The sequence below is a fragment of the Cherax quadricarinatus genome, chromosome 1 (assembly GCF_038502225.1).
Source record: "Cherax quadricarinatus isolate ZL_2023a chromosome 1, ASM3850222v1, whole genome shotgun sequence".
In the NCBI taxonomy this organism is placed as follows: Eukaryota; Metazoa; Arthropoda; class Malacostraca; order Decapoda; family Parastacidae; genus Cherax; species Cherax quadricarinatus.
This window is the reverse complement of record NC_091292.1, coordinates 25334628-25351366: the sequence shown is the minus strand read 5'-3', so window position 1 is coordinate 25351366 and position 16739 is coordinate 25334628.

The following is a 16739-nucleotide window of genomic DNA, read 5'->3' as shown; positions in this document are numbered from 1 at the left end:
GTGGCTGTATAACAACTTTGGGTCAAATTTGGATTTTGATGCTGTCATTCTCGTATTGACGCCGGGCTTCTCTCGTTATCCATGTATATTCATTTCTGGCTCTTCGACTCCACTCCCTGCTTTTTTTCTGGGTCCTCTGCCTTCTATACTTTTTGCATACTCTCCCACACTTGGCTTTCGCCTCTCCATACCTCTTGGCAAACCATGGGTTCGCTCTGGTCTTCCTGTTGTTTCTGTTGCCCCTTGGTACGAACTTCTCCATTGCCTCCCTGCACTTTGTGGTCGCATGTTCCATCATTTCGTTTACTGTCTTTCCCTATAGCTCACTTAGCCATTGCACCTCATGTATGAATTATCTCATACTTGAGTAGTCCCCTTTTTTGGAAGTTTGGCATCTCCCGTCCTTCACGTATTGCTCCACTCTCTATTGTTAACTCTGCTATGTATTTGAAATTCAAGACCACGTGGTCACTAGCGCCTAGGGGCCTTTCGTGTGTGATATCTTCTATGTCTTAACTACTCAAGGTGAGTACGAGGTCTAGCCTCGCTGATTCGTCGTCTCCTCACTCTCTCTGGTTGTGTCCTTAACATATTAGTACAAGAAGTTCTCTAGTAGTGCCTCCAGTATATTGGTTCTCCACACCTCCAGCTCCACATATGACTCTGGGACTAGTCTTGTTGTCAGCCTTTGCACACTCTAATTTCTTGACGTGTTTGACCAGGTGTGTGTGTGTGTGTGTGTGTGTGTGTGTGTCTGTGTGTCTGTGTCTGCGTCTGCGTCTGTCTTTCTGTCTGTGTGCAGCCTTTCCTTATCCTCTTCGGTGCGCATCATTCGCAAACAGGGACAGACATGTGTATACGGGGTGGGTGGGGGTGGAGGGATGTTTGTGCGTGCGCGCGTGTGTACTCGTGGATGTGTGATTATTACTAATGACTTTTTTGTAGCTACTTGAACTGTCCCATTTTCAATAATCCATTCATACTTTTTTTAAATTTCCGTTGGTTATAGCATTTATTATTTCGTTTGACAGTATGTTATAAACCTGGGTACATCATGCTGACAACTTGAAAAAGAGAGAGAGAGAGAGAGAGAGAGAGAGAGAGAGAGAGAGAGAGAGAGAGAGAGAGAATGAGACGTGAGTAAAGACATTTTAGGAAAAGATTTTTGTCTCTGGTGCTTTTATTCACTCCTATGAGGAACGTGAAGTCAAGGTTAGCTTTAAGTGATGGTCAAGTGAGGTCACCTGACGGCCATGTCATGAAGTGGCTGATGCGAATCATGTTAGCTGAGGTAGTGAAAATATTTTAGCTACTTGATTTCTGTCCTCTCGTGTTTACGAGATTGAAGATGCTTCCAGGCACTGCCGCCTCCTACCCTCAGATTCACGCTACGCTTGCAAGCTTCACTCCAGTTTATCATGGAAGCATTGCTTTGGTCGTCCTTGTTGCTTACATATCTATATTCATTTAATCAAACTTACACTCTTGCCATTTTTTTTCCATGTACATATCCCAGTATCTGCAAGTTACTGTGTAGATTTCAGCCGTGGAAACTTGGGAAGAGGTCGTGGATCGCTTTCTGGTGTCTCTTATTGATATGATGGTTATAGTAACCACAGTGGCGTTGACCCGGGTGTGTTGTTGACCACTTTGCTACATGGGAGTACTATGTTGTTTATTGGTATATTCAGTAGAAGTAGAATCAAAATGGGATGGTAAGTGGAGACATGTGAAGGCTTGTTGGATAGAACTGCACTCCTTAAGAATTTCAGCCCTTAGAAACAGATTAATACCCCTCTCGGTTCATGTGTCCAGGTGAAAATAAAAGTATATCAGGTCATCCTTTTTAAGTTGACTTCCTGTACTCTGTGAGTGTCAATAATGTCCTGCAGAAAAGGAATTCAAGAAAGGGTAGTACACCATCTCGATCTCCAAAGTGAACTTGAAGGTGGGCTCGATTGTGTTGATTCTGCTGAGGAGGTTATCGTTATCAAAGAGATTTGGAAAGATTATCAAGATGTCATCAGTTTTATGTCATCAAGTTAAGGTAGTGGAAATCATGGAATAGAACCCTTCTTTCAAGGTTCTCCATGAAGATGTTGACTACTACGAAACTAAGGTAGCTACTCATTGCCATGTCAAACAATTGGTACCAATTGTAATCATATAAAAAGTTGAAATTCATACAGAAGTAAATAAAGTCCTGATGAGGTAGTGAAAGGTTAGTTCTTGGTGACCTTTAATGTTTATGGCGACTTTGGTAAGAACGTTTAGTGAACGGAGATGTATCGTCAAATGAAAGCATGTGTTTGACTCGGAAGTTCGTGAAGGACTGATTGTACTCAGATATCTGAGAAAAATACCTAACGAGATGACCAGCCAGTCTGTGGGACACTATCTCTGCCCGAAGAGATAAGATGGGCAGAAAAGCTCGGTTTACTTGTTTTCAGAAGGCCTTTGAGTAGACTTTTTATAGTTTTATTGAAATTACTTAGTTCCTCGTTAAAGTGAAAAGTCAAGAAAGATCTTGGAATTTCGCTTTTTTTTCACAGTGGTTATCACACACGCACACACACACATACACAAGAACACACACACAGACACATGTAGAGACACATACAGACACACGCACGCACAGGCGCACACACAGACACACACACACGCACACACACACAGACAAACACGCGCACACACACACGCACAGACAAACACACACACACGCACAGACACACAGACACACGCGCACACACAGACACACAGACACACGCACACACACACACACACAAACACACACACACACACACACACACACACACACACACACACACACACACATACACAGGCACACACACACATACACACACGCAGATATATATATATATATATATATATATATATATATATATATATATATATATACATATATATATATGTATATATATATATATATATATATATATATATATATATATATATATATATATATATATAATGTGCCGAATAGGCAGAACTTGCGATCTTGGCTTAAATAGCAAAGTTCATCTTGCCATATAGGATAAGCGAAAATTTGTGTATGCAATAATTTCGCAAAAATCATTAAGAACCTAACGAAAAACATATATTTCACTGTGTTTGTTTGGTATTAAATTGTTGTAAACAAATCTAAAATATATTTTGTTGGGTTAGGCTAAAATAAATTGTTCTTGTTATAACAAGGTTAGGTAAGTTTTCTAAGATTCTTTTGGTGCAAAATTAAAAAAATTCACATTAACATTAATGAAAAAATATATCTTTAAACGTATAAGAAAATTTTTTAGAAAGGACTTAATTTTAAATGAGTTCTTGTTAATTGACCAGTTTTACATATTCGGCACAACATATATATATATATATATATATATATATATATATATATATATATATATATATATATATATATATATATATATATATATATATATATGTCGTGCCGAATAGGCAGAACTTGCGATCTTGGCTTAAATAGCAACGTTCAACTTGCCATATAGGACAAGCGAAAATTTGTGTATGCAATAATTTCGCCAAAATCATTCTGAACCTAACGAAAAAAATATATTTCACTGTGTTTGTTTAGTATTAAATTATTGTAAACAAATCTAAAATATATTTAGTTGGGTTAGGCTAAAATAAATTGTTCTTGTTATAATAAGGTTAGGTAAGTTTTCTAAGATTCTTTTGGAGCAAAATTAAAAATTTTTGCATTAACATTAATGAAAAAATATATCTTTAAACGTATAAGAGAAAATTTTAGAAAGGACTTAATTTTAAATGAGTTCTTGCTAATTGACCAGTTTTACATATTCGGCACGATATGTATATATATATATATATATATATATATATATATATATATATATATATATATATATATATATATATATATATATGTATATATATATATATATATATATATATATATATATATATATATATATATATATATATATATGCAATAAGATAACAGTAAACAGGTGATTTTAGAATATGCAAAACAACCACTGTGAAAGAATAGAGAATTCCAAACGCTTTCGTGACTACTCACATTATCAAGGAACAATGAAAGTAAAGCATCAAAGGAGAGTATACAAAGGGGTAGCCCACACCTCACTATCAGATCCCACAACACCTGACGCGAGACAGCAGGCCGCCGGCCGAACTAGACAGGTCCTTCACACAACCCACCATCAAACTATTCTACCCAAGAAATAAGATATTTAAAAAATTATTACTTGTCCAATGTATTATTAAATTCTTCCCAAATTCTATTAATTATAAATGGATCTAATTTATATAAACCAAAGGAAATATTCATATTATTGTTAAAACTGCTTTTTATGAAACAAGATTCAATTATATTCCTGTCGACCATGGACTTGCTGCTTGATACTACTTTCTCAACTTTTTGAAAATCAATTGGATGGTTAAAATCTCTTACATGAATAAATAGAGCATTGGAATCTTGTCCAGTTCTAATGCTATATTTATGTTGTTTTAATCTTAGTTCGAGATTTTTACCAGTTTGACCGTAATAAACTTTATCGCAAATTTTACAAGGAATCTTATAGACACATCCATCAGCATTTTGGGGATATTCTTTATCAAAAGTTTTTTTTACTGTATCAAGATTTTTGAATACAACTTTAATATTAAAAGTCTTAAGAAGAGAAGGCATATCAACCAAGTTTTCATGGTAAGGGATAACCAACATATTTTTAGTTGAATAAGGCTGGTTGTCCCTTTTTGGATTGTAAAAAGTATTTTTAGCAACTTTAAAAGATTTATCAATTACATTTCTTGGCTATTTCAAATCATTACCTATTTCATAAATTTTGGATATTTCCTCATCTATGAACTCTGGACTACAAATTCGTAAAGCTCTCAAATACATTGATGAGAAAACAGACAGTTTAACTCTATCTTGATGGGAAGAATAATAGTGGACATAGGAACAGTTATTTGTAGGTTTTCTGTAAATTTTAAATTTGAATTCATTATTACCCTTAAAATTAAAACATCTAGAAAAGGCAATGAGTTATTTTCTTCAAATTCAACAGTAAAATTTATAGAATGGGCTAAGCTATTTTATTTGCCAAGGAAATGGTGTATATCTACATTTTTGGGCATAAGACACAAAATATCATCAACATATCTGAACCATTTAGCTCTATTAGGGAGGATTGTGTTAAGCAGCCTTGTTTCAAAAAATTCCATGTATAGGTTACTAAGAACAGGTGAAAGAGGATTCCCCATTGCCATACCAAACTTCTGAGTGTAAAACTTATCATTAAATACAAATTTTGCATCAACAATGCAAAGTTTAATAAGTTTAATGATAGTAGAAACTGGCAATGGTAAATCATAGTTAACGAGTTCTTCAGATAAGAAACTTAATAAGTCATCAACAGGAACTTTCGTAAACAAGGAAGTAACATCAAAACTAACCATGTTAAAATCATTTAAGTCAGTCAATGAGCTTAATTTATCAACTAAATCTATGTTGTTTTTAACATTAAAGTTAGAAATTTTGCCAACAATAGGGCTCAAAATATCAACAAGCCATTTAGATAATTTATATGAAACTGATCCTATGGAGCTAATAATTGGTCCGACTGGATTCCCTGGTTTGTGTGTTTTTATTAGTCCATACATGTAAGGTAAAGATGGATTAGTGGAAGTAAATTCTTTGACTAATTCAAAAATCTTGATACAGTAAAAAAAACTTTTGATAAAGAATATCCCCAAAATGCTGATGGATGTGTCTATAAGATTCCTTGTAAAATTTGCGATAAAGTTTATTACGGTCAAACTGGTAAAAATCTCGAACTAAGATTAAAACAACATAAATATAGCATTAGAACTGGACAAGATTCCAATACTCTATTTATTCATGTAAAAGATTTTAACCATCCAATTGATTTTCAAAAAGTTGAGAAAGTAGTATCAAGCAAGTCCATGGTCGACAGGAATATAATTGAATCTTGTTTCATAAAAAGCAGTTTTAACAAAAATATGAATATTTCCTTTGGTTTATATAAATTAGATCCATTTATAATTAATAGAATTTGGGAAGAATTTAATAATACATTGGACAAATAATAATTTTTTAAATTTCTTATTTCTTGGGTAGAATAGTTTGATGGTGGGTTGTGTGAAGGACCTGTCTAGTTCGGCCGGCGGCCTGCTGTCTCGCGTCAGGTGTTGTGGGATCTGATAGTGAGGAGTGGGCTACCCCTTTATATACTCTCCTTTGATGCTTTACTTTCATTGTTCCTTGATAATGTGAGTAGTCACGAAAGCACTTGGAATTCTCTATTCTTTCACAATGGTTGTTTTGCGCATATATATATATATATATATATATATATATATATATATATATATATATATATATATATATATATATATATATGTAATATGTGTGTGTGTGAGTGTCTTTACTCACCTAGTTGAGGTTGCAGGGGTCGACTCCTAGCTCCTGGCTCCGCCTCTTCACTGCTCGCTAATAGGCCACTCTCCCTGAACCATGAACTTTATCATACCTCTGCTTAAAGCTATGTATGGACCCTACCTCCACTACATCGCTTCCCAAACTATTCCACTTCCTGACTACTCTGTGGCTGAAGAAATACTTCCTAACATCCCTGTGATTCATCTGTGTCTTCAACTTCCAACTGTGTCCCCTTGTTGCTGTGTCCCATCTGTGGAACATCCTGTCTTTGTCCACCTTGTCAATTCCTCTCAGTATTTTGTATGTCGTTGTCATGTCCCCCCAATCTCTCCTGTCCTCCAATGTCGTCAGGTTGATTTCCCTTAACCTCTCCTCGTAGGACATACCCCTTAGCTCTGGGACTAGTCTTGTTGCAAATCTTTGCACTTTCTCTAGTTTCTTTACGTGATTGGATAGGTGTGGGTTCCAAACTGGTGCCGCATACCTCAATTTGGGCCTAACGTACACGGTGTACAGGGTCCTGAAAGATTCCTTATTAAGATGTCGGAATGCTGTTCTGAGGTTTGCTAGGCGCCCATATGCTGCAGCAGTTATTTGGCTGATGTGCGCTTCAGGAGATGTGCCTGGTGTTATACTCACCCTAAGATCTTTTTCCCTTAGTGAGGTTTGTAGTCTCTGACCCCCTAGACTGTACTCCGTTTGCGGTCTTCTTTGCCCTTCCCCAATCTTCATGACTTTGCACTTGGTGGGGTTGAACTCCAGGAGCCAATTGCTGGACCAGGTCTGCAGCCAGTCCAGATCCCTTTGTAGTTCTGCCTTGTCTTCAATCGAATGAATTCTTCTCATCAACTTCACGTCATCTGCAAACACGGACACTTCGGAGTCTATTCCTTCCGTCATGTCGTTCATAAATACCAGAAACAGCACTGGTCCTAGGACTGACCCCTGTGGGACCTCGCTGGTCACAGGCGAACACTCTGACACCTCACCACGTACCATGACTCGCTGCTGTCTTCCTGACAAGTATTCCCTGATCCATTGTATTGCCTTCCCTGTTATCCCTGCTTGGTCCTCCAGTTTTTGCACTAATCACTTGTGTGGAACTGTGTCAAACGCCTTCTTGCAGTCCAAAAATTGCAATCCACCCACCCCTCTCTCTCTTGTCTTACTGCTGTCACCATGTCATAGAACTCCAGTAGGTTTGTGACACAGGATTTCCCGTCCCTGAAACCATGTTGGCTGCTGTTGATGAGATCATTCCTTTCTAGGTATTCCATCATTCTTCTCCTGATAATCTTCTCCATGACTTTGCATACTATACATGTCAGTGACGCTGGTCTGTAGTTAAGTGCTTCATGTCTGTCTCCTATTTTAAAGATTGGGACTACGTTTGCTGTCTTCCATGCCTCAGGCAATCTTCCTGTTTCGATAGATGTATTGAATATTGTTGTTAAGGGTACACATAGAGCCTTTGCTCCCTCTCTCAGGACCCATAGAGAGATGTTATCCGGCCCCATTGCCTTTGAGGTATCTAGCTCACTCAGAAGCCTCTTCACTTCTTCCTCGGTTGTGTGTGTCCAGCACTTGGTGGTGCACCCCACCTATCCGTCTTTCTGGAGCCCCTTCTGTCTACTCTGTGAACACTTCTTTGAATCTTTTGTTGAGTTCCTCACATACTTCACGGTCATTTCTTGTTGTCTCTCATCCTTCCTTCCTTAGCCTGATTACCTGGTCCTTGACTGCTGTTTTCCTCCCGATGTGGCTGTATAACATCTTCGGGTCAGATTTCGCTGCTATGTCGTTTTCATATTGTCGTTGGACCTCCCTTCTTATCTGTGCATATTCATTTCTGGCTCTACGACTGCTCTCCTTATTCTCCTGGGTCCTTTGCCTTCTATATTTCTTCCATTCCCTAGCACACTTGGTTTTTGCCTCCCTGCACCTTTGGGTGAACCATGAGCTCATCCTGGCTTTTTCATTATTCCTGTTACCCTTGGGTACAAACCTCTTCTCAGCTTCCTTGCATATTGTTGTTATATATTCCATCATCTCATAAACTGGCTTCCCTGCCAGTTCTCTGTCCCACTGAACACCATTCAGGAAGTTCCTCATTCCCGTGTAGCCCCCTTTCTTGTAGTTTGGCTTCATTCGCCCTGGCCTTCTTGCTCACCCTTCCACTTGTAGCTCTACTGTGTATTCGAAGCTTAAAACCACATGATCGCTGGCCCCAAGGGGTCTTTCATATGTGATGTCCTCAATAACTGCACTACTCAAGGTGTGTGTGTATGTGTGTGTGTGTGTGTGCGTGTGTGCGCAGAATATATATATGCTAAACAACCACTGTGAAAGAATAGTGAAATTCCAAACGTTTTCGTAACTTCTCACATTATCAAGGAACTATTCGAGAAGTGACGAGAGGGCTTGGGATTTTACTATTCTTTCACAGTGTTTGTTTTGCATATTCTGATGTCACCTGTTTATGTGATCTTACTGCATATATAAATATATATATATATATATATATATATATATATATATATATATATATATATATATATATATATATATATATATATATATATATATATATATATATATGAGGTAGTTTGATCATTCAGAATGGAACAAAGTAAAAGGAAAGGGAAGGAAGGCGATGTAGGGGTCTTCCTCAAAAAGGTTGGAAGTAGGGGAAGAGGAGGGGCTTGGACTTCAGCAAGGCTGCGTGAGCGTGTTAACACTGAATGGAGACGAATGGTTTTTTAGGACCTGACGAGGGTAAAATTTTGTGAAGGGATTCAGGGAAACAGGTTAGCCAGACTTGAGTCCTGGAAATGGGAAGTACAATGCCTGCTCTTTAAAGGAGGTGTTTGGGATATTGGCAGTTTGGAGGGACATCTAAATTGTCGTATCTGAGAGCCTCTGCAAAGACAGTGATTATGTATGAGTGATGGCGAAAGTGTTGAATGATGATGAAAGTTTTCTTCTTTCCTTTTGGGTCACTCTGCCTCGGTGGGAAACGGCCGACGTGTTAATATATATATATATATATATATATATATATATATATATATATATATATATATATATATATATATATCGTGCCGAATGTGTAAAACTGGTCGATTAGCAAGAACTCATTTAAAATGAAGTCCTTTCTAAAATTTTCTCTTATGCGTTTAAAGATATATTTTTTTCATTAATGTTAATGTAAAAAAAATTAATTTTGCACCAAAAGAATCTTAGAAAACTTACCTAACCTTATTATAACAAGAACAATTTATTTTAGCCTAACCCAACTAAATATATTTTAAATACGTTTACAATAATTTAGTACTAAACAAACAATCAAATATATTTTTTTCGTTAGGTTCAGAATGATTTTGGGGAAATTATTGCATACACAAATTTTCACTTGTCCTATATGGCAAGATGAGCGTTGCTATTTAAGCCAAGATGGCAAGTTGTGCCTATTCGGCACGACATATATATATATATATATATATATATATATATATATATATATATATATATATATATATATATATATATATATATATATATATATATATATAATCTGTAATATCTCACACGTTTCTTCTTATGCTTCAGTAATATTGAGTTTGGTCGTCAATATTGGTATTTTGTCTTTAACATTTAGCTTTTTTACAAACTAAAAATAAAAGGTTTGGGTCTACTGTGTGCGAGTGTGAGAATGTGCATGCGTTCTTTGTGTTTGTGCATGTGCATGCGTTCTTCTTGTGTGCATGTGCATGCGTTCTTGTGTATGTTTGGCAGGAAGGGATTTTCTGGGTTTTGCTGTGTTTGTGTGTAGGTGAGTCTTCCCCCCATTGATTGCCTCCTCTATATAACCAACTTGGGTGTTGGACCGATGTGGAAAAAAAAGCACAGGAGCTGATGGCGTTTATAATTGGCTGTCAGGTCTTAGAGAGGAGGATGGGCAGGTGGAATTCACTTAAATGATTGTTTTAGTTATCCATTAAATGGAGACCAGAAGAGGGTGATTGTTCAGACAAGGATCATCTACCTAGTTCATATAGATTCATTAATTTTTTTACGATTACTTTTAATATTTTTTCGTCCTTTGCTCATGAAGATACACTAAAAGAGTTGTAATTCATGGAACAACAATTGTGTTCAAAGCGTGTTAATGGAAGTTAAACCCCTCAAGGTAGGTTCCTTGACGCTGGTGAGGGGCTCTTGATCTCGGGAATTGGATGTGTGCTCCGAATTGAATCTGAACATCTTCCCCATCCCTACAGGCGTTGCATAATCCCTCCGGGTTTAGCGCTCCCCCATGATTATAATAATGGAAGTTACATTCTCTTTTGCTATTATATATATATATCTCTCTCTCTCAGTTTCATAGTCTCTTTTTCTCCCTCTCCCTTCCCCTCTCATCCCACAAATAATCCTCCCTTCAGCTTCGACCATGTTTTTATAACTCGATTGCTCTCTACTGTAATAGTAATCTATTTGATTTATTATTTATTAATTCTGCCAGGATTTGTACCTGTTAGGTGGGAAGGGGAGTGAGGATGTGTGGGAGGAGGGGAAGGGAAGGGGCGAGGGGAATGGGAAATGGATAAGTGGGAGTGGAAAAAGGGTTAAGGGTGAAAGAAATGAGGTACAATGAGATTGTTTGTCATGTTGACTAGAGCTCAGGTTCGAATCCCGTTTATTCTCTGTAAAACAAGTTGTTTATTACAGTCTTTCCTAAGAAAGGTAAGTTTTTGTTTTCCTAGGTTCACTACAAATACACTCTCTTACAGATTATTATACATTTATACAATAATTATAGGCATACATTTTTGTTAAATTGTTTATGTTTGAACTGGAATAACCCAAGAAGTGAGGAGAAAGGTTAGTTGTCTTTACTCGTAGTATTTGGAGAGGTGAAACTAAGCCTGATATGCCGTGGTGGATGAATGGTATGCAGGACCGACAAGCTGAACAATTAGAGACACGTGCAACATCTGAGTATCTTTGTAGACGTTTCGCCATCCAGTGGCTTTATCAAGACAAATTCAAGGACATAAGAAGACTGTAGAACTATATACCAAAGACGTGGTAATCAGTCCCTCAGCCTTCAAGGCTGAGAAACTGATTACCACGTCTTTTGTACAAATAAAGATACCCAGATGTTGCGCGAGTCTGATATAGTTGTGAAGATGACCAGGAGGTTGTCAACCCCATAGTGTTAGTAACCCAAGATAACCCTAGAAACCCAAGCAATGTTGCTTGTCTTTGTTATGGCCTTTAAGTCTTCTCATAGTATACGACCAGTAAGTAAGTTTATTTAGGCACAGGTACACATAAGTACAATTATCAAACATAGTGTAAGCTACCTAGGATAACCTCCAAAATAGTCAAAGTGACTGATTTCCACTGGGGTTAAATTAACTCTTATGTAACATTTTACCGCTAAGTAAACAGTGGTAACGATAGACGACCACGGGGAACGAGACATATTTATCTGTCTCAAGCCTGGCTGCTGTAATCAGAGAAATACAGAAAAAAATCGAGTTTTCTTTTATGAAAGCCAGTGTGTTGACGACTTGGACACGAGCACAGGTGTAGTGGGAGATTTCCTCTTGAGCCAGACTCAGTTTGTGTCAGGACCAACCACCTTCCCAGCAGCGTGGAGTATGATGTTAAAGTGTTGCCTGTGCATATTTGTGGACAGGAAGAGGCTGGTTGAGCAGTTTTCAGTGAGAATGTAGAGAAACCTGAATGAAAGCCTCGAGTTCTTATTCTTAAGACATCAGTATATTCTTTCATTCTTGTTGTTGGTATTATTATACCTTCTACCATCATTCCACCCCCCTCCCCTCAGGGAAGGTTCCTTGAAGCTGGTAAGGGGCTCTTGATCTAGGAAATTGGATCTGTGCTCTAGTTCCCTAAATTGAGTCTGAATACCTTCCATCATCCCCCTTCCCCCACAGGCGCTGAATAATCACTATGGGTTTAGCGCTTTCCCATGATAATAATAATAATAATAATAATAATAATAATAATAATAATAATGTCATTATTACAAGATCACTCTGTTTTCTAAATAGGTCGGGCGTTTTTACGTACATTACAGCTTCTCGGTTTCCTCCCGATGTGATGTACACTCATTCTTCTATCTTATTTTCTGTTTGTAAGAAAGCAGACTTCCCCCTCTCTCTTTTTTCTCTCTCTCGCCCTCTCTCTCTCATGTAAGGTGTTTGTGGTGTCCAGAAATTATGCATTTTCTCTAACTTGGTTATGAGAAAGGAGAGAGGTGTGCTAATACTCTTTGCTTCCTCTTTAATATATATGACAGATCGTGTATCCCCTGGTAACACTAAAAGAGTGCGAGAACCAGCCTTTATAAGGAAGCAGAATATAGAAAAGGTAGAAGTTGAGTGGTAGCCCTTCTGGGAAGCAAGACATTTGAGGGAGCAAACCACTAACCATCTGTCGAGGCTGATAGCCGTGTGTGTGTGCATGTGAGAGCCAACAAGTTTCAACTAGACTAAGGAGCAGTTGTGCTTAGTAAAAGTCCCAACTTTCTCCTGTATCATCTCTTGACCATCAGTAATGTTTCCTGCTATTCGTCACTCTGCATTTGTAAAATTTAAGCGTATAATATTTGCATTTCTCCCATTTGATTATTAATATATGATTATCGACTGTTAATTCCTTTTGATTTATCCCTTTTTTACTCCAGATATAACCCTCTCTTTTATCATTAGTAAATTCTGCGTATTATACCTACCATATATACCCCAGTGTCTGGGTGAAGATGATAAAGATTATCTGGGAAAATAACTCCAGCTAATCAGTAGAATAAATTTGTGTTTTTATGAGTGTTGGAAAGTGTAGAAGAGTGAACGAATATTCTGTAAGTATTTAAAGAATTGATGGAAGAAACTGTTCGTTAATTATTTGAACATTATCTCTGAGAGTTGAGCACCAATGAAAGTGATTAAGTGGATGGTGAAATAGATGCATTATACAGTAGTGACCTTTATTGTCATTATTGCTGTACGTTATATTGTGGGTCAGAAGGAAGTCTCTCAGTTCGCACTATATAACACTGACTTCCTTTTTTTAATCTAGGTTAGGCGAATCTAAATTAGCCTACATTACGAATAGTTCACCGTCAATAACGTAGTAAAATAGTTTTATTATTTTAATCAGAGGAAAAACGACAAACCCACATGGGAGACGCAAAGAAATAACATGAACAAGCGGTTCGTGAAGCATCTTGGTATCTTAGAGGACGAGATAAACAGGTGTGGCAGTGTATTAGCAGACTATCAGATATTATTTCTCTGTTGTAGAGAGTGATGAAGGCATCTTAAACAGTGAAAACAAATTGAGTTACTTCACCCACTCTCTGTGGCTTCCCGTTGTTTATTTACGCAACAGAACTGTTTGTCGTCTTTTTCTTTATTTTTGTTTTTAAATTGTGGTATGTTACAACTGTTTATTTTTATAAACAGCGGACAACGTGACCTAACTGAGAAACTTGCTGCAAACTGTATGTGAGAAATATTCATATGTATGGAAGTTAAGAAGATGACGTATCTGGAGGAGTATACCTGGAGGGTATTTCTGTGGTCCAGGCCCCGCAGCCCGGTCATGTTCAGGTCTCCCGCTAGCCACAAAGAAAATCTGCGCGGGTAAATATATTTTTCCTGGCTCACCCTCTAAGAGGTTGCCTTAATTCTGGTGAAGAGTTCTTGATCTAAGGAGGGGATAAACACTAGTTAAAAGGGTATGTATTGAATTCACTTATTCAGCAGAATAAAATTCCACAGTAAACAGATTGAAGTCGGAGAATAAGAAAGAGGAAGTATAAATATTTAGCAGTGCGCGCGCGCGCGCGTGTGTGTGTGTGTGTGTGTGTGTGTGTGTGTGTGTGTGTGTGTGTGTGTGTGTGTGTGTGTGTGTGTGTGTGTGTGTGTATGTGTGTACTCACCTATTTGTACTCACCTATTTGTGGTTGCAGGGGTCGAGTCCTAGCTCCTGGCCCCGCCTCTTCACCGGTTGCTACTAGGCCCTCTCTCTCCCCGCTCCATGAGCTTTATCAAACCTCGTCTTAAAACTGTGTATGGTTCCTGCCTTCACTACGTCATTTTCTAGGCTATTCCACTGCCTTACAACTCTATGACTGAAGAAATACTTCCTAATATCTCTCTGACTCATTTGTGTCTTCAACTTCCAATTGTGGCCTCTTGTTTCTGTGTCCCCTCCCTGGAACATCCTGTCTTTGTCCACCTTGTCTATTCCACGCAGTATTTTATATGTCGTTATCATGTCTCCCCTGACCCTCCTGTCCTCCAGTGTGGTCAGGCCGATTTCCCTTAATCTTTCTTCATAGGACATTCCCCTTAGCTCTGGAACTAACCTTGTCGCAAACCTTTGTACTTTCTCTAGTTTCTTGACGTGCTTTATCAAGTGCGGGTTCCAAACAGGTGCTGCATACTCCAGTATGGGCCTGACATACACGGTGTACAGTGTCTTGAATGATTCCTTACTAAGGTATCGGAAAGCTGTTCTCAGGTTTGCCAGGCGCCCATATGCTGCAGCAGTTATCTGATTGATGTGTGCTTCCGGAGACATGCTCGGTGTTATACTCACCCCAAGATCTTTCTCCTTGAGTGAGGTTTGCAGTCTTTGGCCACCTAGCCTATACTCTGTCTGTGGTCTTCTGTGCCCTTCCCCTATCTTCATGACTTTGCATTTGGCAGGATTAAATTCGAGAAGCCATTTGCTGGACCAGGTGTCCAGTCTGTCCAGGTCTCTTTGAAGTCCTGCCTGGTCCTCATCAGATTTAATTCTCCTCATTAACTTCACATCATCTGCAAACAGGGACACTTCTGAGTCTAACCCTTCCGTCATGTCGTTCACATATACCAAAAATAGCACTGGTCCTAGGACCGACCCCTGTGGGACCCCGCTCGTCACAGGTGCCCACTGTGATACATCATTACGTACCATGACTCGTTGTTGCCTCCCTGTCAGGTATTCTCTGATCCATTGCAGTGCCCTTCCTGTTATATGCGCCTGATGCTCTAGCTTCTGCACTAATCTCTTGTGAGGAACTGTGTCAAAGGCCTTCTTGCAGTCCAAGAAGATGCAATCAACCCACCCCTCTCTCTCTTGTCTTACTTCTGTTATTTTATCATAAAACTCCAGAAGGTTTGTGACACAGGATTTGCCTTCCGTGAATCCGTGCTGGTTGGCATTTATACTCCTGTTCCGTTCCAGGTGCTCCACCACTCTCCTCCTGATAATCTTCTCCATAATTTTGCATACTATACACGTCAATGACACAGGTCTATAGTTTAGTGCCTCTTTTCTGTCTCCTTTTTTAAAAATGGGAACTACATTTGCCGTCTTCCATACCTCAGGTAGTTGCCCAGTTTCCAGGGATGTGTTGAAGATTGTGGTAAGTGGCACGCACAACATATCTGCTCCCTCTCTAAGGACCCACGGGGAGATGTTGTCTGGTCCCATTGCCTTTGAGGTATCGATGTCCCTTAGCAGTTTCTTCACCTCCTCCTCATCTGTATGTATGTCGTCCAACACTTGTTGGTGTATTCCTTGCTGGTGTCCCCATCTGGTCTGTCCCCCCAGAGTCCTTCCTGTCTCTACTGTAAATACTTCCTTAAATCTCGTGTTGAGCTCTTCACATACCTCTTGATCATTTCTTGTGAGTTCTCCACCTTCTTTCCTCAGCCTTATCACCTGGTCCTTGACTGTTGTCTTCCTCCTAATGTGGCTATACAGCAGTTTCGGGTCAGATTTGACTTTCGATGCTATGTCGTTTTCATACTGTCGCTGGGCCTCCCTCCTTATCTGTGCATACTCGTTTCTGGCTCTTCTACTAATCTCCTTGTTTTCCTGGGTCCTATGGCTCCTGTACCTTTTCCATTCTCTGTTGCACTTAGTTTTTGCCTCCCTACACCTTCGGGTAAACCAAGGACTCGTTTTGGTCTTCCTATTATTTCCGTTTCCCTTGGGAACAAAACTTTCCTCTGCCTCCTTGCACTTTGTTGCCACATATTCCATCATCTCGTTTACTGATTTTCCTACCATTTCTCTGTCCCACTGAACCTCCTGCAGGAAGTTTCTCATACCTGTGTAGTCCCCCCTTTTATAGTTTGGCCTGTCCCCTTCAGTTCCTGTTACCTTCTCCACTTGTAACTCTACTATATAGTCAAAACTCAGAACCACATGATCGCTAGCTCCAAGG